This window comes from Macrobrachium nipponense, chromosome 4, assembly GCF_015104395.2.
Source record: "Macrobrachium nipponense isolate FS-2020 chromosome 4, ASM1510439v2, whole genome shotgun sequence".
In the NCBI taxonomy this organism is placed as follows: domain Eukaryota; kingdom Metazoa; phylum Arthropoda; class Malacostraca; order Decapoda; family Palaemonidae; genus Macrobrachium; species Macrobrachium nipponense.
This window is the reverse complement of record NC_061100.1, coordinates 66,108,539-66,133,538: the sequence shown is the minus strand read 5'-3', so window position 1 is coordinate 66,133,538 and position 25,000 is coordinate 66,108,539.

The window sequence follows — 25,000 nt, the reverse complement described above, 5'->3', positions numbered from 1 at the left end:
AGATCATTTCCCATTCGGCGCTTGACAAAATAATAAAGCTAGTTGAATTATGTGCATCTAATAACGTATTTTCATTCGGGAAATCATTCTACAAGCAAAAAATTCGGGTGTAGTATGGGTAGTCCTTTAAGTCCTGTTTTAGCCAATCTGTACATGGAATACTTGAAACTACAGTAATAAATGCAATAAAACCCAAAAACATGCTGTGGATGAGATACGTGGATGATATCCTAACATTTTGGATAATATGGTGGGGCAATTTCAATAATTCCTCTCGAAAATCAAACCCATTAGTGCCCAGCATCAAATTTAAAGTTGAATGGGAAACAGACAACAAAATTCCTTTTCTTGATGTTTTAATAATCAGAGATACGACAGAATACAAATTTACCATATACAGAAAACCACGTTCTCACTTTCATACATTACTACTTTAGCTATCATGACATTACTATCAAGATAGGTGTAGCTAGTAACTTGTTCTTAAAGAGCCTTACGAATTTGTTCCCCAGATTCCTGGAAAAAGAATTTGAACTAATTCGCAAGCAACTTTCGTCTTTAAATATCCTGACCATATAATTGAGAAAGCAATTCACAAAGCAAACGTAATTTTCTACCAACCCCCTAAAGGACAAGACCAGAGATACACCCAACAATAAAATAATAATTCCCCACCTGGACCCGATTAAGAGAATAACAATTCCTTCGGAAAATCGAACCCTTTTGTATTACTTACCCAAACACCTTAGCCAAATCCCCTGATTAACGTCCAACAAAAGACACTCCAAAGGACTCTGGGGTATACGAAATCCCATGCCAGGACTGTGAACAATCTTACATCGGATTTACAGGTAAATCCCTTCCCCAGAGATTAATACAACACAAACGGTCAGTTAGGTATGGACAACAGAACTCGCTATTTTTCAACCATATAAATGAACATAACCATAGAATAAACTGGAATTTGTCACGTGGAATTTAATAACAGCAACTGCCGGTACAAGAGTCAAATGATGGAATCGGCCTTAATAAAAGGAGAGGCAGGTAATGAACATCTCAAAAGGAGCATGGATTTCGGACAACGATCGACAACGTCTTCATTCAACCAACCTTAAGAAGATTAAAGGAAGATTATCAGCGGGGTGACTTAAAATGGCTTGTTTGTGGATGGACCTCTTGGTATAAAATACCACCTTTTCTGTAAATTTTTCTCATTCATCTACCTGGAAGAGGGAGACAGCTGTCTCTGAAATATAGTACTTTTTTCTCTATATTTTGGTGTTTTTATGGGCTCCTTTTATTAGATGGAATTCTGTTGTTACGAACATTTTTACCAGTCAGATATATATATAATATATATATATATATATATATATATATATATATATATATATATATATATATTTATGTATATATATATATATATATATATATATATATATATATTATATATATATATATATATGCATATATATAATACATATATATATATATATATATATATATATATATATATATATATATATATATATATATATATATATATATATATATATATATATATATGCATATATATATACATGCTATATATATATCCATATATATATATATATATATATATATATATATATATATATATATATATATATATATATATATATAAATATATATATGCATATATATTATTCATACATACATACACACACACACACACACACACATATATATATATATATATATATATATATATATATAGATATATATATATATATATATATATATATATATATATATATATATATATATACTAAGTGTGTGTGTGTATGTATGTATGTATGAATAATATATTATATATATACATATATATATATATATATATATATATATATATATATATATATATATATATATATATATATATATATATATATATATATGTGTGTGTGTGTGTGGGTGTGTGTGTGCGTGTGTGTGTGTGTGTGTGTGTGTGTGTGTGTGTGTGTGTGTGTGTGTATGCCTTTGTTAACTATTTACTAAAAATCTGTGAAAATTCATTATACAAATCATTTGATGTGTATTACTTCAAGCGTCTGTCTGTCTGTCTGTCTGTCTGTCTCTCTCTCTCTCTCTCCGATATCTAACATTTCTTTTTTATGCAGCCACCAAATAATTTCATATTATGCTGCATACTCTCACTTCTTACTGATTTCTTTCTTCCGTGATGTTCATGTAACATATAGTGGTTATCTGTGTATGCATGTATTTAATATAGTTTTCTCAAATTATAAGCCAACTTGTGGAAATTATTATTAACTGAACGAAAAGCTTGGTTTCTTATTTACGTGTTGTCCTTTATTTCACTTATTTACTCCTGTGCTCATGCAATCGTCAATAAAACACACTATAAAGGGAAATGACACAAAATTATTGGATGCTTATTTTGAATAACACACACTTTTTTCGACGTCAACACCTATTTCATAATATAAAGCTTCAATTAATCTTTCATTACGTCTCATTAAAAGAAACTTCTATTGCAGAGGCAGGCAATTCAGTGTCATTTTTTGAAGGAAGTTTATCAGAATATCTAATATATTAGTATTAACGCTTATACCACGGAAAGTCTGGATCGAGGCTTTGCTTGCAAAGCACTGAAAGATATATTAGGTTCTTAACTAAAATTCACTCCATGTTTGGTATTTGAGAAATTTAAAACCTTGTGTAATTCAGTAAAACATTGTTGTATTGTTGATTGACATATTCCCCCCCACAGCCTAACAACCAATTAGTTTCGCTCATGGCTTTGAGCGACATGACAAAAAATATATCATGGCCTGGATGGAAGTAGGTAGTTGAAATGAGGTATTTTGCATAATATCTTTATGCTTGAAGCCAAAATATATTATGTTTTCCACAATTCCGAAATATTTTGGTGTTACTTTATATCGGGTAAGCTGTGCAGGCAAAGCAGTGTATATTTGTGATTCAGTGAATACTGCTGGTTTACCGTGGCTTTCAGTATCAAAACGTTTAGTTTAGAGAGTAGTTTATTGTAAGTGACATTTCGCATTATTTATCGGCTCTAAAGTTTACGTATTTATTAGTACATGCGCTCAATGTCTTATGACAAGAAAAAGAGCTGCCGAAGTATTGCAAAATGAATTTCAGCCGGGCGTGTTCCCTAGTTTATCAAGACGATTGATATGCTGAGTAGTTTTGGCGGATGTTTTGGCGGGCAACGGATATTGAAGCATGTGACATGTTTTGCATGTCACTAAAATATATGAATTTTTGTAACACTAACAATTTAGAAGCACATATGCACCAGCTGATATATCCAGCACATACAGTGGTGATGACTATGGAGCTGGATCTGCTTGATATGGGTAAAAAACTTAAAGTAATGGAGACAGTTACATTATTTAAGGGCTTCTACATATTAACACGAACAGAAAAATGATAGTGTAAGTAAAAAAGTTTGCATATTTGAAGCAAGAGTTATCGGTGATGAAAGGGAGACTGATGGCAAGGTCTTTCCGCTGATGTTCATGTAGCACTGGGAGCTGAACTCAGCGGGAGATGTGTTGAGGCACTTATGGAAGTGATAATTGTTTATGATCATATCAATAATATCAGTGAAGTGAATACTAGTTGGCTGATACTTTCTACCTACACCAGTGTTCTAAAAGCTTGTCTTATGACCATTAAAAGATTATATTACTCACTGAGATACAATGAGACAATATTCACTTGCAAGGCAAAATCTGTTTTGTAAGTTTACAGTTATATGGGCACGGTAATGACTCACTCAGTCACTTTGGAGTACTAGAAATACTTATGGCGTCCCATTTGGCCAAAGGCCATATTCTATATATTGATGATTAACGCACAAGCCATGGCATCAGTTAATAACTACACAAGATCAATACTGGACTGGTTCGGAATATTTGTCAGAACATGAGAGGGATCCCTATTTCTTCCATCCCCCTCCCCACTTTGGGGTGTGTGTGTGTGTGTGTACAAAGAAATTGGAAGGACAGAAAGCAATTCAAGCTAATTAGAATAAGTACTTCTGACATGGGATCCAGTCACGAGTCCCGATATCATCATTATAAACAATATTACGAGACTTGTAGATAAGTTATGCTTGCAGCTAGTGATCATGGAGAATTTAAGAGGAACAATAAGGTGGTGCAGGAACGCAGTTCTGCTCTGAAGTGATATATGCAATCTACTATCATAACTTGTACTGCCGGCAAACTACTCAGCGACAAATATGCGACATTCCATTCGGGAAGGTGTGTCAGATGGGAACAATAATGCACGAGTACGGGAAAAGAAAAAGTGTAGACCTGGTGTTCAAGACTATGCTGTTTGATATTATAGCTAGGTATTATGAACAGACATCATTATTATTATTTTCTGCAGGAAATAATATGTAACCATTATTGTTGTTTACGTTTGAATTTTATGGATACGGTTAAAAATATAGTATCTCAAATATGTTTGGAGTTATAATACTATTACATTCACAATATGATAATCCAACTTGTCTTGACACCTTCCTTTTTAAGGATGTATATTATAGGTCCATTCAAGGAGTCTTCCCCATAGTCATCATCATTAACATCGCTTCCAACTGGGAGTAATGCATAAGGTCTCTGTGAAGTTTCGCTCCTCGTTGCATGCCTTCAAAAGATCCAAGTTACATACCCACGACATAAAGAAACAAATATAAAAGATTCTCATTACCTTTGAAATGAGGTCTCAAGCCTCCACCATACCAAATACTTCCTAAGGCCCACTGAAATTCACGAAATATAGGAAACTCCTTCGTAGGAATACATTTGAACTCTTCCTCACCCACTCCTCTGACAATTAAATACCCATCCCCAAATCCTGAAATGCATATCCGTAGGAGACTATTCACTTTTTATTTTTATTCTTCGCGATATCACTACCATTTTACTCGGTAAATAGTTATATTTGGAAGACATATTCATCCCCTTGTACACTGATGAAAGCCTTTTATACCTTCACATAGAGTGATCGCACCAATACCTTCACATAGACTGATCGCACCATAATTTGATGGATAAATCAAGGTAAATACGAAATGTGACAGGTAGGTGTACAAGCAAATTATGCTTTTATTCCGAACAAACTCATGCCCACAAGAGAGAAAGAGAGAGAGAGAGAGAGAGAGAGAGAAGCCCTATCCTGGAAACAACCCAAGGCCATAATTCCGACCAGTTTATAAAATATTTAGATGATTCATCTAAAAAAAATTTCCTTTTCAAGAACGAAATAAGTAGACGGTTATATCCACCTTATTTTGAGGTCAGATATCTGAAATCGAGATCCGAAAGAGATTAGGACCAACTTTCCGGAAAAAAAATACTGGGGTGAATGAGTAACCCTCAATAAAATTAATGGCGTTCTAGAAGCCTTAAAGGGATGAGGTAATCAGACTTAATTCGATATTGAATGGCTTTTCTCAGTGCAAAACGTTTACTCAGGGCGGCTCCTCTTCTTTAAACACTTTTTTGCTCAATTGGCTGCTGTTCTACTTTGTAGTAATCTTATATCTATTGCAGAGTTTTATTGCAAAGCTTTTCAGTAGATGAAAACTTTATTTCTATACATTTAAATATTTTGTTTTGCATTTCAGTGGATTATTCGCTAAATAACTAAAAGGTGATATCCAGTGATAACTTTTAATATAATGACTTTTCAGGAAATTTTATATTCTTCTCTGATAGAAAATAATAATTTAGTTATACGTTAAGCATACATACATACATACGTACATATATAATATATATATATATATATATATATATATATATAATATATATATATATATATATATATATATATATGATTATGCAAAAATCACAGTGGATGCACGTGACTTCAATAAATAAGCGTATACCACAGGAAAATGATAGACAAAAATCCAAGCGCTTTCGTCTTTACTAAGACATTGTCAAGGGACTCTTGGATTTCTACCTATATATATATATATATATATATATATATATATATATTATATATATATATATATATATATATATATATATAATATATATATATAATATATATATATATATATATATATATATATTATATATATATATACTAATATATATATATATATATAGATATATATATATATATATATATATATATATATATATATATATATATATATATATATAATATATATATATATATATATATATATATATATATATATATATATATATATATATATATATATATTATATATATATATTTAAATGAATGTATGTGAGCTTGTGGTTGCTTGTGTCACATATACTTTTTCATGCACTGAGCAATTTTAACCAAACTTGGTATACATATAACAGCATACCGGAAGGAATACTTTAGACCCCAGTCAACGCTGAAGCACTGAAGGACTAGCTGAAGTCATCGTTCAACATGCCACCTGCCATAAGAGCGAAGAAATTCATGGACAACCTGGGGGCAGCCATTGTAAACGAGAGGCTGTTGAACATCTATAAGAAGTTGTTGTGACTGGTAACACTACCAGCCACAAGCAGCGAACCTGAAGGCCGTCCTCACAAAACTACCATGTCAAACAGTAGTGGCTATTCCCAACACCTCAACCATGACAATACAAGAATTACTGACTTTTTTCGAGGCAGTATGCATGGCCCACAAAGCAGCAGAGCCGCCTGTAGCAGCGGTGGCAGTATCGTAACAGTGTCAGGTAATAGCAGCGCCATCTATTGAGGGGTTTTTGTCAGGTAATCTCAGCGCCATTTATTGTTTGGTTTAATAGCTGTTTAGAGAGGTGAGTTGGAGTTCTTTTATTTATCTTCCACTATCCTTGTTGGTTTTCCGTAAGAGACTTCAATCTCTTCGCCCTCATTTATCTGTGATTGCCGCCTGTCACTTCCCACTACATATGAAGGTATTTATATTTTACTTGAATGTAACTAAACGAATAGTGTTAATGTTATTTAAAATTTGGGTTATAGTATGGTTGAAAATAACTTATATTGTGAAATGATTGTGAAGATTTTTTGTTTCGTGATATTTTTGGGGATTGTTCGTCTATTGTTGATGGGTTAAATGTTGACTTTACAATATATATTCTTATTTTATGTATTTTTCCAGGCTCCTACTTTTACACATACAGGATGATTTCGTATCAGGGGTTACTTTTGGCATAGCCGCATAACTCGGGCTAAGTAACAATATAGACTTCTTAATCCCTTTATTGTGACCGACCAACAGTGCTAACCATCGCTTCAGATCTTCAATAAGAAGTCGTCAGATTCATATGTTATCTCCTCATAAAGAACATATTATGTAGATCTGTTATAACGTATATATTTCATTTATTTCAAACTTAAATGCCTATGATTTAATTCGGAAATCTATATTTTGTACATTGATTTTATTCATGTGTGTTTTTCTCTCAGTTTAACTATGAACATAAATGTAACAGATCATATCCAGCAAATAGTTGAGAATTTGAAAAACAATTGACATTTGGTGCAGTGAGTAGGATTTTTGAAATATATTTGTTTAGGGTGTTGATTGTTTACATTTATCTACTGTACTATTACTAATGGGTGTACTGTTTTACTCTCTTGTCAAGGTACCACGAGCAATACAGGAGGATGAGGGTCATCATGAAGTCACTTTTCCAATCTTTTTACTTCCTATCTTTCCTCGTTTGTTACTAGATGTCAAGATAAGAACGGAATCCATTTCAGTTTAAAAGGAGCCGGACTGTGTAGTGGTTTAAGGCATTTCTTGTTCTGTTTATTTACGTGCGGTAATGTTTTGGAGGGATTATTGTAATTGGGGGCCTTTTTATTTAACAGTGATCTGCAAAATTTGCTGAATGTGGAATTTAAGTTCTTTCATTGTTTCGTCCATTTTGCATTACAGATTGTGTATTCCCCAAATTATCTTTCGACGTTAATTGCCATTGTTGCTGATGCAATATTTTAAATTGCTGCATAAGGCCGTCGAGTGAGTAGTTATTGGAGTTTAATGAAACTATTGTTTGCATTGCTACCCAATTTCGTACCAGTTTCATGTTTAGTGTTGAGGTCGTTTGCTTAGTCGACAAGTAAATGTAACCTTGTCTTCATTAATATTTATCACAAAGTGAATTTGTCAGTTTTGACATAAAGGATGTTAACAAATTACTTGAAAGTGCATTGCGTTTAGGTTACCAGGGTTAAGAGACAGAGATCTTTGTTAACAAAACAACTGAAAGAAAATGAAGAGAGAGAGGAGAGAATGGCTAGGAGAGAAGCTGAGGGTGAAAGAGAAAAAGCTGAGTGTGAAAGAGAATCTCAGTAAGGAATTGGAACTAAAAAATTTTCAGTTAAAACAAAGTAATCCAGATTCCCTAGACTCCGACAATTCAAAAAAATTTAAATCGTCTTTGCCAAAGATGCCCCATTTTGATGAACAGGTTGATGAAATAGATCTTTATATTGATCGCTTTGAGAAACTGGCCAAATTTCATAAGTGGGAAGAATCTCAATATTCTTTAATACTTGGATCATTGTTGAGAGGTAAAGCGCTCAAAGTTTATTGCAATTTGTCGTCTGAGATTGCTGATGGTTAGGAAAGTTTAAAGAAAGCTTTACTAAATGCATTCAAAGTATACTAATGTTTTCCGAAAACGTTTCAGAGAATGCACCATAACATCTGACGAAAATTTCTAGCAATTTAATTATAGGTTAGGTCAGTATTTATATAAATAGATAGAACTTTCCCATGTGAAGAAAAATTTTGATGGTTTAAGAGATTTTATTATATCGGATCAACTATTTTCTAGTTGATCACATGATCTTAGAACTTTCTTGATCGATCAGAGTTTTGAATCTTCTCGTGAGCTTGCAGAAGTTGCTGATAGATATTTCACAAGTTCTACTGGCAAAGGGCTTGTTTAGACATTTATAATTTTTGTAAATTATGTCATACATGTCAAAAGTTTAGTAGTAAACCTAAGAAAATGCTTATGGTAAGCATGCATGTGGTAAATGAACCTTTTTCTTGAATTGCCCTAGACTTAGTGGGTCCAATTACACCCACGTCAAAGAGAGGACATAAGTATATACTGACTGTCGTTGATATGGCAACTAGATTCCCTGAGGCAATACCACTTCGTAATATAGGTACAGTATCTGTTGCAGAAGCTCTTGTTGAAATATTTTGTAGAGTTGGGGTCCCACGAAAAATTTTAAGCGATAGAGGTTCTCAATTTAAATCTGATCTTATATCTAAGATTAATAAATTGCTTTCTATTAAAGCCCTGTATACTAGTCCCTATCATGCTGCGTGCAATGGAATGGTTGAGAGAATGAATGGAACTTTGAAAAATATGCTCAAAAAGACTTGTTCTGACCATCCAAATGAATGGTATCGCTATATAAATGTGGTTTTATTTGGTTATCGTGAGATACCCAGTGACACATTGAAATTCATCTCATTTGAGTTGCCTTATTGTAGGAATGTTCGAGGTCCTTTGTCCATTCTTCGTGAATTAGTTTCCAATAATTCTATTGACACTGAAATCAAAACTACTTATCAATATGTTGAAATAAGGTCCATGATACAACCAAAATTGCTGTTGATAATGCCAAGGTCAGTGCTAAGAAATATAAAGAATATTTTGATAGGAAAACTACAAAGTGAAAATTCAAAGCGAAAATTGAAGGTTAATGCTGAAGTATTAGCTATGCTTCCTACTGGCACAAATAAATTTGTAATGCAATGGAGAGGCCCATATATAATCATTGATTTACACACTAATGGAGTTTATTATTTTTTTAAAGTGGGTAACAGAATTAAGATTTATCATACTAACATGTTAAAATTGTATACTAGGAGAGTAAATGTAATTCAAGAATTGTCTACTTCTCCATGTCATTCAGCTCAGTTGTTTGAAGCTATTGCTGATGAACCTAATTCTTTGGGATATGCATCTTCCAGTGAAGTCACTGATTCTGAAAATAATTTTGATCTCAATCTTTTAGAGACTTCTAATAATTCTAATATTAAAATCAGTAGTTCTCTTACCACTCAACAAGTAAAAGACCTTAATGATGTCCTAAGTAATTTTCCATACTTAATGAGCACTAATCCATGTAGTACAAACACGATAAATCACAAAATCAACCTTCACACCTTTGAACCATTTAAAACTAAAAACTACCCTGTTCCAGTACATTTGGCCGATGAATCTGATATAGAGATAGACAAAATGTTGAAGATGGGTATAATTCAATCCTCTATATCAGATTATTGTTCTCCTGTCGTCTTTGTTAGAAAACCAGGCGGTAGCTTGAGAATTTGTATTGACTTTAGGTCACTTAACAAACAAACTGTATTTAATGCAAAACCAATGCCATACATCAGTGAAAATGTGCATAATTTAACAGAACTATATCTGGCAAAAGGATATTGACAGATTCCACCTGATCCTGAATCTAGGAATTATACCGCATTTGCAACTAAGTATGGCTTAATGGAATTTAAAATGATGCCATTCGGTTTGAGCACTGATTGTGCTACATTTGTCCTCCTTATGCGAAACGTTCTTGCTGGATTGTCTAATGTTTTTTGTTATTTTGATAATATTCGTATATACAGTTAATTTTGGGATGAGCACCTGAAACATTTAAGTCTTGTAATGTCTCGTTTACGTGACCATGGATTAACTGCTGGACCTGATAAATGTAATTTTGGTTTCAAAGAAATAAAGTATCATGGGTATATTTTAGGCAAAAATTCATTGCAACTAATGAAATCCAGGGTTGAAGCAATAGTTAATATGCCCTTGCCTGGAACTAAAAATACTTTACGTTCTTTCATGGGGACAGTTGCTTACTACAACAGGTTTATACCCACCCAATTTCTCTACTCTTTCAGCTCCCGTTAATGGTCTCTTGAAAAAGAAAGTAAGACTATTTTAGAATGGTCTGATGAACAAATGAACTTAGAAATTCTTTGTTGAAAGATCCTATTTTAATGATACCAGATACAAATAAGCAGTTTTATATAAAAACTGATGCTTCCCATGTAGGTTTACGAGCAGTTGTCTTACAAGAACATGCTGGAATATTGAAACCTGTTTGTTATGTTGGTAAGAAATTGAATATTGCTGAGCTAAAATACTCTGTAGTTGAAAAAGAATGTTATGCTATAGTATGGGGAATAAATCATTTTAAAGAATTTCTTTATGGTAAACAATTTACCTTGCAGACAGTCCACATGCTACTTAAATTTCTTTGTGGTATGAAAAATAGGAACGACAGGTTGTTCAGATGGACCGATATCCTGATTCTCTTTCATGCAGGATGGCCCAACAAAAATTTGTTGCCTATTGCAACCCCTTTCATGACCAAAAATGGTTCCATAACTCTCATTCACTCAGTGAGAACAGCACCTTTATAGTACCAAAAATATTCAATTTATGTGCTTTTACATCACACACTGTCTCTGCCAAAGGTTTCGAGGGACATTGGGGAAACATTGACCGATATAGAACATAGTCCATTCGATTAACCAAAGCCCTCATACCTATAAAAATTGAGATCCTAAACCTACCTACCGCTCTCTTATCATCAGCCTTGGCTCTGGGGCGTCCCCCACGAGTCTGTCATGGCACGTACAAATCACCTTTTCCCATTTTGTTGATCGATTTTCCAAAAATTTTGCCAAGATCTATGTCCCTTTGAATGACCTTCTCGGGGCTGTTTCATATTTGAATTACCAGAATTCTGGGATGTAGGTCTCGCATTACTCTGTTTCTGAGGCTGACAGGACCGCCAAAAAATTATCTGTGCTTTTACATGCTGCACATTAATTTACTCGGCTGTGCGTCTTGGTATGCCCCTGCCTATTACAATTAAAGTAGCGCAGCTATTGCATTGGCTCCATAGATCCCCTATTATTATCCACTTTGGCACACAATCAATGGATATGGAAAATTAAATCCCTTTTGTGTTGAGTTCCTTGGATCCGTCCCATTGAAAAATGTGCTGTAGAAGCCAGGAAAAATGCAACAACCGGTGGAAGTTGTCAAGGGAGATGGTATTACCATTTACCCTTATAGATTTTTTCAATTTCTCTACCATTTCTCCCAATGCATCGAAAAGCTGAGCAATATGCTCAACCAATGGCCTCTGACCTCTGATTTTGTAAAAACACCTCGGATCATGGACTATGTCCCCACATTCCTTTGTACCATAGGATGTCTTGAGAAACGCCTGGAGCTCCGCCCGCATTTAAAATAAATATATAAAATTCAACAAGGATTTGGCTTCCCTGCACGCCTCAACATCGCTTTTAATCTCCTTGGCGTTCAGAAAGTTATTGACCCCCTAAATGAGAATCTCTATACGTTGAGAAAGGACGCCGTCCACGATGTCTCGAAACGGACAAACTCATGATGCAATTGTTGTTACTCTATGGAGCAGAATCCTATCATCCTTCCTTTTCCCAATTTTGTCTGAATTAAAGAAACTTTCCATACTGAGGACTCGAACGGATCTCAATTTAATTAGAACACCAGCAATATTCTCTAAAGTTCATTCACAAACCAACAACTACAAAAGGAGATATTCCCAAAAATAATTATTCCATAAACACTGCGAAAATAAAACTACGTCTTCTACCCTTACAATCAAGGTTATTCCATCAGCTGATAGTTTTTGGGTCAGGAAGAGAACAAAACCCTAGTCATCTGAATATCAGAGGCGACGAAAGATGGAAGAAGGAGAGAAAGAGTGCATGAGGGAAGTAGAGGATGCAGAAAACCCCATTTTTCCAGGCCTCGTTGCTGTGCGGGCAATCCTGCTGAAACTGCAGAATCCGGCTATCTTTAGCCTCAAACTGCTACCCCAAGCAGTAATGACACCTCTGCCCACAAACTCAAGTTGCATGTATTAACACACACACACACACATACACACAAAGAAAGTGAAATGCATTGGCGATGTATATTCGCCCAATGTGATTAATTCCCAATAAAGTACATAAGGCAAGAAAGAGAGGAGAAAAAATATTAATGATAACATCCCATGTCCCCTCACTTCAGTTGTAATACGCAAGCAGAGACGAAACAGAACTCTGAATCACCATATCTCAAAAGAGAGAAAGAGAGGAAAAATAAAAACTGAACACTCACACATTTTCCCCATTCCCCAGTGGTTTATAAACCTTCGTTACCCGCTGCTTATTAGCAACGCATCTTATCCAGTGACAGTTATATTTGACACTGAAGCAAAAAAAAAAAAAAAAAAAAAAAACTTTCATGTACCTTGTCGTCCTGTCTAAAGTTGCTGGTTTCACCTTAAACCCCTTGAATCCTATTTTAATGAATTAAGCCAGTCTTTCTGAAGCAGGTGTGCTTTCTTAATTAGTTGATTGATTGTGCTCAATTAAGTTTAATTCCTGCTAATTACGCTGCAACCAATGTAACAAACCTGCCAGAGCCTTCTCAAAAAAAAAAAATACCGTGCACTGACAAACAAACCTCAAATAATAAATCGAATAGGACACCTATCTTTTGATAAGACATCAAATCTGTTCTATTGTTAGCTAAGGCTGAAACAAAACACCTGAACTATCAAAAATAAAATCTTTATTTCCAAACTCAACGAGATAAAAAAAAAAAAAAAAAAGTTAAAGTTCAGGGCATGAAGTGTCCTTACTTCTGGCAAATAATTCATAGCCAAGTTAAACCCTCATATTAATTATCCCATGATATGCCATACTCTTTGTCTAAAAAATGTTATATTAAATATCCACTTATCCTACCATATTCCATACATTAATTAACCCATGGAATTCATAGTCTTCATGACCGAAGCCATACATAACTGTCAAAAATTCCCTTATCACGTGACTATACAATATATCTGAGGAAAAACAAGTCTTGCCTTTAGAACACAATAAAGAAAAACATCACGTCATAGAGAAAAAAAAAACAGAAAATGATAATAATGTAAGAACTCAAATGAAGGAGATCTCGTCTCACAGTCACTTCCAAAATATATAATCTTCAGACAGGGTATAGGTAAAATGTTCACTGCAATAATCAAAGTATTTTACACTCCCAAATAGACTGTCTCACCTTTTACTGGACCTCCGTATGCCATATCACAGGCCGCTTATCTCACAAAATGTCACTGGCCGAAACAGAATGAACTACATCAGTTTGGATACGCCATTATATTGAATTTCCATGACCCCTTTTGAACGCATTTGCTAAAGCTCACGATTGATCTCGATGCTTCTCGTTTTCATTCCTTTGCAACATATAGATCATGTGACCTTGCCTTCGGTCCTCACGCACATAACACGGGAGTCGTGTAATCATCTCAATTAGCGTGGCTTTAATGCTCTCTTGAATTATCAGCATTCACAGTTTTTCCACCTGAGAAATACACTGATAAGTCGGAGCGTCCTTGAACGCATCACCGCATATCGAAGCACTCCGTCACTTTGCTCTTGACACAGTCCATTGCCCCCTGTATAATATATATATATATATATATATATATATATATATATATATATATATATATATATATATATATATATATATATATTATATATAACCATCAATGAAGGGAAGAGGACCACACACAGATGTACATGCTGTCTTTATTGCGACGTTTTGTAATTATCTAGTTAATTACATAATCAGGCTGTTAAAATGAAAAATAAAATTCCTAGTAAAATTGTAAAAACAAAACTAAAAATTAAAAATTCAGAAATGCAAAAGCTAAAAAAGTTATTCTTACTAAGTGTACAAAATATACACATTAAAACTAAGGAAATTAAATTATTTAAAAGGACATACATTAAAATGAAAGATAAATGAACATAAAATAAGCAAAAATTGACAAAAGATTGAAAGCAGCAGTGAACAGTTACAGAACAAAGAAGTTAAGGACACGACCTAGAGGAGTGACAGCGTTAAACTAAACGTAAACATAAAAACATAAATAAACAACACAAGTCACGACAAATACAGAGAGGAGGAAGACGTATGGGTGTTCAACGACGGAACGAGTTGTTTAATAAAGAGCGATTCTAGAATAACAAGGTCGTGCGGGTTGGTTGGTATGGCCTAAAATACAGAAGTCTTTTATTATCGATAATGTTTTACATATTTTAGAGTGATTTCTAATATTGGAGTGTTCTGGGTTTGCAATCCTGCTGCCAGTACGGAAGCTTATGCCACGATTGAGGAATCGCATTACCGCCACCTTTATGGAGTCTTGCTGGTGGGGATCCCACATAGATCCCCTGATTGACATTCAGGGCAAGTATTTATTTTAAAAATAAACACCAGAGGACTATAAAAGTGATAATCGCTCCTTCGAGGTAAAGAGGGAACCGATGGTGAAAGGGTTCTTAGGGATTAATTTTACGTTTATGGCATGAAAATGTTCCTGAATGATTTCTGTGAACCTTTTGTGAAATTTAATGTCATGAGTAAATGGAAAGCATGCATAGAACTTCATTTTAGGGACAGTTAAAACTTTTGGTTTAACAATGAAATGTTTTTTCGGGTGATCTAATTTCCTATAAATTAGCTTAGCAGGGAAACAGTTATTGTTAAAAATGTCAATTAAAAATGTTATTTCGTTATGGAAAAGGACCCAGTTCGACGGAAGGACAAGTGCTCGGTGGAGATGGGTAGAAACAGAGTTGGACTTAAAATTCATAAATCAGGAGCTATAAAACCCACCAAATTACAAATTAGCCAAATTTCTTGTACCTATGTTGGAGCATCTAACAATTTAAAGAAACAATTCTCCGCCAAGACTCCGATTTATTCATGGCCAGTCTCGACGTAGAGTCATTATTTACTAATATCCCAGTTGGAGAAACTATTGAATTAATCCTTAACAAACTGTTTCCTGTTCCTGATTTTGTTATTGTTAAAAAAGTCAATTAAAAAAATGCTATTTCGTTATGGAAAAGGACCCAGTTCGACGTAAGGACAAGTGCTCGGAGGAGAAGGGCAGAAACAGAGTTGGACTTAAAATTCATAAAACAAGAGCTATAAAAGTTCGTACCAAGTCCAGTAAAAGTTTTCTTCCTAAAAATCATGGTATTAAAACAGTCGTTTTCTCTGAAAACTAAAACGTCCAGGAATGGTAGACGGTTGTTCGCCTCTTTTTCGATCGTAAACTTTATGCTCGGATGTATTGCATTGGCATATTCTACGAAGAGGCCAGCTTCATATTCACTTTTAAAGAGGCCGAACGTATCGTCAACAAACCTGGAAAGAAAAAGGGGGTAGAATCTTAATGGGCAATTATCGAGCATTTGCTCCTCCAGGGAGCACATGAAGATATTGGCAACTGTAGGGCCGAGAGGAGAACCCATGCCCATGCCCTCTACTTGTTTAAATAATTTACCATTAAAAACGAAGGCGGTGTCCTGCACTGCAAGTTCAAGTAAAGATTTAAAATGCGTGCGATTAAAATTATTAGAAGTAGAATCAGGAACAGGAAACAGTTTGTTAAGGATTAATTCAATAGTTTCTCCAACTGGGATATTAGTAAATAATGACTCTACGTCGAGACTGGCCATGAATAAATCGGAGTCTTGGCGGAGAATTGTTTCTTTAAATTGTTAGATGCTCCAACATAGGTACAAGAAATTTGGCTAATTTGTAATTTGGGGTTTTATAGCTCCAGATTTATGAATTTTAAGTCCAACTCTGTTTCTACCCATCTCCACCGAGCACTTGTCCTTCCGTCGAACTGGGTCCTTTTCCATAACGAAATAACATTTTTAATTGACATTTTTAACAATAACTGTTTCCCTGCTAAGCTAATTTATAGGAAATTAGATCACCTACTGAAAAAAACATTTCATTGTTAAACCAAAAGTTTTTAACTGTCCCTAAAAATGAAGTTCTGTGCATGCTTTCCATTTACGCATGACATTAAATTTCACAAAAACGTTCACAGAAATCATTCAGGATCATTTTCATGCCATAAACGTAAAATTAATCCCTAAGAAAACCCTTTCACCATCGGTTCCCCTCTTTTACTTCAAAGGAGCGATTATCACCTTATATGTTCCTCTGGTGTATTTATAAATATACTTGCCCTGAATGTCAAAACAGGGACCTATGTGGGATCCACCAGCAGACTCCTTAAGGTGCGTATGATTATCATTCGTGGCATAAGCTTCCGTACTGGCAGCAGGATTGCAAACCCAGAACACTCCAATATTAGAAATCACTCTAAAATATGTAAAACATATATCGATAATAAAGACTTCTGTATTTTAGGCCATACCACCAACCCGCACGACCTTGTTATTCTAGAATCGCTCTTTATTAAACAACTCGTTCCGTCGTTGAACACCCATACGTCTTCCTCCTCTCTGTATTTGTATTGACTTGTGTTGTTTATTTATGTTTTTATGTTTACGTTTAGTTTAACGCTGTCAACTCCTCTAGGTCGGTCCTTAACTTCTTTGTTCTGTAACTGTTCACTGCTGCTTTTCAATCTTTGTCAATTTTTGCTTATTTTATGTTCATGTATCTTTCATTTTAATGTATGTCCTTTTGAATAATTTAATTTCCTTAATTTTTAATAATGTGATATTTTTGTACACATAGTAAGGAATAACTTTTTTAGCTTTTGCATTTCTGAATTTTTTAATTTTTAGTTTTGTTTTACAATTTTACTAGGGGAACTTTTATTTTTCATTTTAAACAGCCTGATGATGTAATTAACTAGATAATTACAAAACGTCGCAATAAAGACAGCATGTACATCTGTGTGCGTCCTCTTCTCTTCATTGATGGTTATTAATATGGATTGACTCCTGGCTCCTGGCTCTATATATATATATATATATAGGATATATATATATATATATATATATATATATATATATTATATTATATATATATATATATGATATGTATGTATGTATGTATGTAGTATGTATATATGTATATATATAATAGGATATATATATATATATATAATATATATATATATATATATATATAATATATATATATAATATATATATATATATATATATATATAGTATATTATATATATATATATATTACATATTATATATATATATATATGTATGTATATATAATATATATATATATATATATATATATATAATATATATTAAGGTCATATCATTTCCGTGATTCATATACATATATCGAGCTACATGTCCTTTAATATCTTAATTCGATCTACCTCGGATATTAATATATTTTCATAGATGCTAACCGAAGCATAATAGATGGCCTGGTCCAGGCAAAATCGATATCGAGAAAAAAATATTCATTAAGGCTATATGAAAAATATATTATCCGAGGGTAGAGCGAATTAGATATAAAGGACATATAGCTCGATATATATATATATATATATATATTATAAACATACCATACATATATATTTGTCACATAACATGGTGGGTGGGATAATGGCTCTAAATAGGACCTAGGTACAGAGCACAATATGCCTAAATTCACCACTTACCAGTGAACACCAAAGGAAGTTTCTTAGTGAAATTAACTTATTAAAAACTGCAAGGGCATTAGGCAAACTTAGAATGCCTACTAAAATACATATGATTTAATAATGGGTACCAGAAGAATATACAGAAGCTAATAATAGAGCTCCTTGGCACTCTCAGTTACAGTAATAGGTAACAAACACAAAACAATGTGCCAAAAATACTGCAACTATGTACACTAACTCAAAATAGCTAAAATCCTAAAAGCTAAATTAGGATTATTGCATGGAAATGGTACACAGGGAAACTGTAGCATACTCTTCACACTGATAATGACAACAAAATGGACAACTAATCTACTGAAGACAAACAACCAAGACACTCATGAACAGATCTGAAACGCAGTGATTGTTGTATTACACGAGGGGAGGACATGTAATATCCAATGTAAAAACAGCAGGCAAAACGACAACACTTCAGAAAGTAACTCAACACACATCACTCATAAAGTCTATCATGGTAATAATGGGTAATTTTACGTTAACTGGTGTCCAGTAATTTACATCTGAAGATTTACCGGAGGTCACACAATGGGAATCTCTAAGGAAGATGGGACATTGTAAGGTTAAGGGATTGGAGAACAGTAAAACAAGTAGAAACAAAGTATGAGAATGTGGTGAGAGAAGGAGATGCGCTTCTGGATACAAGTTCATGGCATTTAAGATCATCAAAGACTCTTTGATGTACACTCGAATAATTTAGCTTAATGAACTTCTAAATGTTCTCTCATTTATGACTTACATGCAGTAATGCATAACATCTTCAGGTAAACTAATGCATATCTGCACAAACAAAATTCTAGCTTAATGCTAGGCTAAACAGATTGCATGTCCTAATAGTTTATAATCAATTATAAATATTCCTAGTATCTCATACGATTCAATTACCCTAAACAATTAATGCAAACGTAATTTATATTCATAGATTTTAATAGATCTTAGCTAATTATGATTAATTTAAGACAAACCCATTCATAGACAGTAAATTTGTAGCTGACTCATAGGAGCTACTAAAGTCTGTTTAATTATGGATATCATATGGCATTCCTGGACACTTGAATGTGTGCCTCATGCACTGCACTATTTATAAAGCATAAAATGTTGAAAGTCCAGCTAAGAAAGGGAACCACCAAAATGACGGTCAGGGATGGGTAATTCTTATAAGACATAAATGGGACTTGAAATGAGTGACTCAATCGCTGTCTCTGTAATAGGCATCAATCACAGTTAAATGTGAAAACCTGACTCTTCATGTATCTAGGATCATGGTAGTCTGTACAGGAATCTCAGGATTAGCAGCAGCAGTGCCAGGTCATCTGGTAGCTGGCACTCTACATGGCACTCAAGCAGTGAACAATGTGACACAAATTTAGAGGAGGACTACTATGAGTCATACATGACGAGTTTTACCAATGAACTGTAAAAACAGGACAAAGTATACAATATCAAGGGACAAGAAATTACATGGAAGTGTGGCCGAAAGGTGAGATATTTTTGTTATATGAGCTCAGGTGTTCATTGTGGATTTCCCATTCTTCTGCTAACCAACAACACATGTCGAAGGTTATAGGGCGCCTCTGAAGTAGGAAAGTTTCAACGGCACTGGGAGCATAGTAGAAGTCCTCCCCAACATCATACATTTGGTGACTTCAACATAAGATTCCCCAGGAAGGGATTCCATTCACCTATTGAAATTCTGAGTTTTATAGTAGACCTAGTCTGTTCAGGGCTGCTGTACCTCTTTGGAGAGACTGTGCCAGCCCTGTTGCCATTTCCCTGGAGTTATTTCACAGACTTTAAAGATAACTTGCCTCACTGTGGCAAGATCTATTTGTTCAGTAGAGGCCAGAGGTTGGAGTACGATGTAACCTTTTCCCTTCAAGTGCTTATTAAGTGTAAGGGAAATCTTTGCCAGTTTGGGGGAGTAATTCTCAAAGACTCTCAATGTGATCAATCCAAGGCTCTTGCTCCATGTCCATCCAAGGTTGAATAATGTGAATAATAAGAGAACTCATCCCTTGGAAGACAGTATGGGGAGTATTAGTATTAGTAGCAGGGCGTGCTCTACTGGACTATTGCTACAGCATTTTCATAGTAAAGTCGCACCATAGTGAGTTCAAAGTCAAGATTTTATTCTTTAGCTGCTTACTCCTTCTTGTAAAAGAGGCCCACAAGTGGTTGTAAATAGTAATTTTCAACATCTTTTGGAAGGTAGGCAAAATTTTTTAACTTGTTTTCTTGCACCTTGTGTATTTGTATATCTTCGTCTTTGCATTGATATATTTTCTTCTAAACTAGCCAACCTCAAAGTTTTGCCGGCTTGGGGTGCTACAGAACTTCATGCATAAGGGAACAAACATGTGGTGACTCGAAACAGTGTCAGACAACACCATGGCACTCACAAAAGTGCGGCAGCGGTTGTGTTGTCAGTGAAGGTGGCACTCATTAGGCACCAAATAGGTGCATAGATACAAGTCTCCGAAGACTTTGAAAACACAGTGGCACACACAAAAGTCTGGCTATAGAAGGAGTGTCAGCAAAGGTGGCACTCACAAGATCGCGTTTGTTGCATTTAAATGCAATCATCAGATGGACAAAAAGTACCTACAGTGCAGGTACTCCCAGAGTAGAGTTCATGAATAAGGTTTCCATGGGCATGCAAGCATATACAATTGTGAAGTCAGGCACCCACCTACTTCTACTTCTTAGGAACGAGGTGGGGTGCTTGGGTGAGAGGATGTGGCGTAAACAACAACTATGCTCTCAGGTTGCTCATGGATACGTGAACTACTGTTTTTTTTTATCACTCGAAATTTACCAAAGTATATATTAACATAAAATTATCTACTTGGAATGTGTGGTAGACTACGGATATCAATATTAAGTGGATATTGCTGTAAGATTGTATGGGAGCAGCTATAATGGAACAGCTATAACTCAGATTAGCCAGTCATAACTAATTTCAACTGCAAAAATGAAACTGCAGCTAACATCAGAGCGACAAGAATCCTGGTAAAGTGGCCACTGTTACATGGTAGGGTGGCTGGGATAATTGAAATTTTTGGCTCTAGATAAGACCTAGGCACAGAGCACAATATGACAAAGTTCACCACCTACCAGTGAACATCAAAGAGAGTTCTGTAGTGAAATTATCTAACCAACAACTACTAGGGGAAGAGGTAAACTTAGAATATCCACTAAAATACATATAATTTACTAAATTGGATTAAAAGAAATAAACAGGAGCTAACAGTTGAGCTCCCGGGCACTCTCAAGTACTGTAATAGGTAACAAACACAAAACAATGTGCCACAAATACTGCAGCTATGTACATTAACCCAAAACACTTAAAATCATAAAATCAAAATTGAAAGGGACAAAGATGCTTGAGAATGAATGGTATAAGGTAAAACTGTGGCACACTCCTCACAATGGGTTCTGGGAAAGCTTGAACGAATATGGCACTATTAAAGACAACAAGATGGCTTCATTGATCAACTGAAGACACAACCAGGGCACTCATAAATGGATCTGCAATGTAGGGATCATTGTAGCACCTAAGGGAATGACGAGTGAAATGAAATGGAAAAACACGAGGCGAACAACACCATTTTTTAAAGTGAACTCTACACGTCTCACTCATAAACTCTATCATGGTAATAATGTGTATTACATTAACTGGTGTTCAACTTGATTATATTTGAGGGTTTACTGGTGTTCACACAACAGGGATCTCTATGGGATACTACAAAGTTAAAAGGTTGGAGAACAGTAGTTTGGCTAATAACAAAGTATGAGAATATGGTGAGGTGGACATACAACATCCCTTCACTTTACCTTAGTCCGTGGTGTCCAGAAAATTTCAGTGGAAATCGGTGTTCCGATCAGTCCCAACACAGGAAAATTTTTTGAGAGAAGGAGATGCTCTTCTGGTTACAAGATCGTGGCGCAGAGGATCGTCAGTGAAGGAATGCATGCCCAACCTTCCTAAGGTACAGCATTGAAGGGCATTGAGATATGGACTACTCATCAAGTTCTCATGTACCTGCATGTAACAAGTGCTTGCATGACAGACTAATGAACAACAACATTTCTACTGGTATAAGAAAGCGTCGTCTATATGACATGAGTGTCTAGCGGCAATTACTCTCGCCATGACTCAAACTACTGCTGCTACCTCTACATGGTAGCGATGGTTCGTGCCGTCGGCCGGCAATTCTGTTATCACTGAATAAATTCCCCTTCGGTTAAACATATATGAAAATATATTAATTCCGAGGTGGAGCGAATTAGATATTAAAGGATATTTGTAGCTCGATATTATATATATATATATATATATATATATATATATATATAATATATATATATATATATTATATATATATATATATATATATATATATATATAATATATATATGATATATATATATATATATATAATCTAGGCAATTCGGCTGAATAATTCTCAGAGCTCTCCTAAGAATCTCTCATAAAGAGAGCAACAGCAACAAAAAAACTAGCCTCGGAGTCACTAACATTTTTTGTGTATAATAAAAGTTCTTCTTTTCCATAAAAGAATGATTTAAAAAGGTTAACTTGATTTTTCTCTTAGAAATTTTTAAATGCCAACTTTAATTACAAACCAGCTGTATAATTTCTTATTATGTAAACAATGGGCTCTAATTTATTAGTACTCTTATCATATCACTTCTTATGCATGTCATTCGGTAATTTCCAGGGTAAACAGAAAAAAACAAAGGTAACGATTAAAAGAATTTAAACATTTTTTAAAATATATAATGTGCTTTGCTTTTCGTGCGTAAACTCGTCAAGTCTTGATCTTCAGTTGATATGTATAATTGAATTACTTGCTAGTAAAACACTGGACATATTCCATTTCAGTGTAGCAAATTACACTGCCCAAAACGTAATATGATCACATGTACTGGCAGAGCACCAACGTCTACATTTTGGCCGCAACTACTTTCGTCAAGCGTATTTACCTTTGACAATTAAAGCTGAAACCAATGTTTGTTGAGTCGAAACACAAACAGTCGAGTTCAACAGCTGGACAATGCAGGATCATTTACCATTCCGTGGGAGCTAAAATGAACAGTGTTATGCCTTTCACAGATTCGGGGGTTAGATTAGAGGAAGCAGATTAGATATTAAACTGCAAGCAATGTCAATGAAACTAATAATGAATTATTCATTGGGCAACCTTTGCTTGTAATTTACGATACAAGAAAGATTAAATTCTGTTAGATAACACGAACATAATGAATAATAAAATTACGTAAGCATGATTTAATTTTTTTTAAGCAGTAATATCTTCGTGTCAGGAATTTTACTTTTTTTTTTTTTTTAATGAACTACGAAGTTCAATGTACAAATAAATTTAGTTTAAAGTATTCGATTATGAATTTTCGGTGATTGACTTAGAATGATTTTGATGATGAAGACTGCACAAATGAAAAAAAATTTTGACATTATATTTATGTAGGTGTTTCAACAATATTATAAAATTTGTTTGTAAACTTCAAGATAGGATTATCTTAGCCTTTTCTTCAGAATAGTACCCACACACACACACACACACACACACACACACAACATACATACACACACACACTCACACCAAGGCTACTGAAATTTTCATACTACAGGTGGATGGAACATAATGCAGTAAATTTTCACACCATTACCTGTTTCGTAAACATACGCAGTGGATCATGCACAGTGCGTTGAATCACAACCTTTCCTATAGCTCTTTCACTTCATCTTTTCTATTATCCAGTGTATGTCTTACCTTCCTCCACACTCCGAATGTAAAAAAAAAAAAAAAAAAAAAAAAAATGCTCTCTTTTACATAAAAGTTCGATCCACATTTTTTTTTTTTTTTTTTTTTTTTTTTTTTTTTTTTTTTTAACAAGATCGAGCGATCTCAAAATCCTAATCATCTTCTCTTTTACCAGTTCTACATGCCTTGACATATAGTTTATTTGAACAACTTTGAACCCTTTTCTTTATTTACAATCAACACCCCAATTTCGTTTCCACAAAGGGAAATGACTTAAGAAGTTCATCCCATATTATCCTTGGCGTCCCCGATAATAAATACTGAATACCCTCTTTCTGGTTCCCATTTCCCCTTATTCTCGCTTGCATTGATTCGTATCTTTTTCCTCTTTAAACTGTTCCAAACATTCACTGGTCAGTTAACTTTCTCATTACTGTTCCGTCAGCAATGCATCATCAATGGCCAACACATTATTTTTGTAATCAGGCATATTATTCCACAGCCATGCGATTATGTCACATCCATTTCTTTGATTTTCCCGCATATTTAAAGAATGTAAAGGAAGCAGCGGGCATGGAGTCAAAT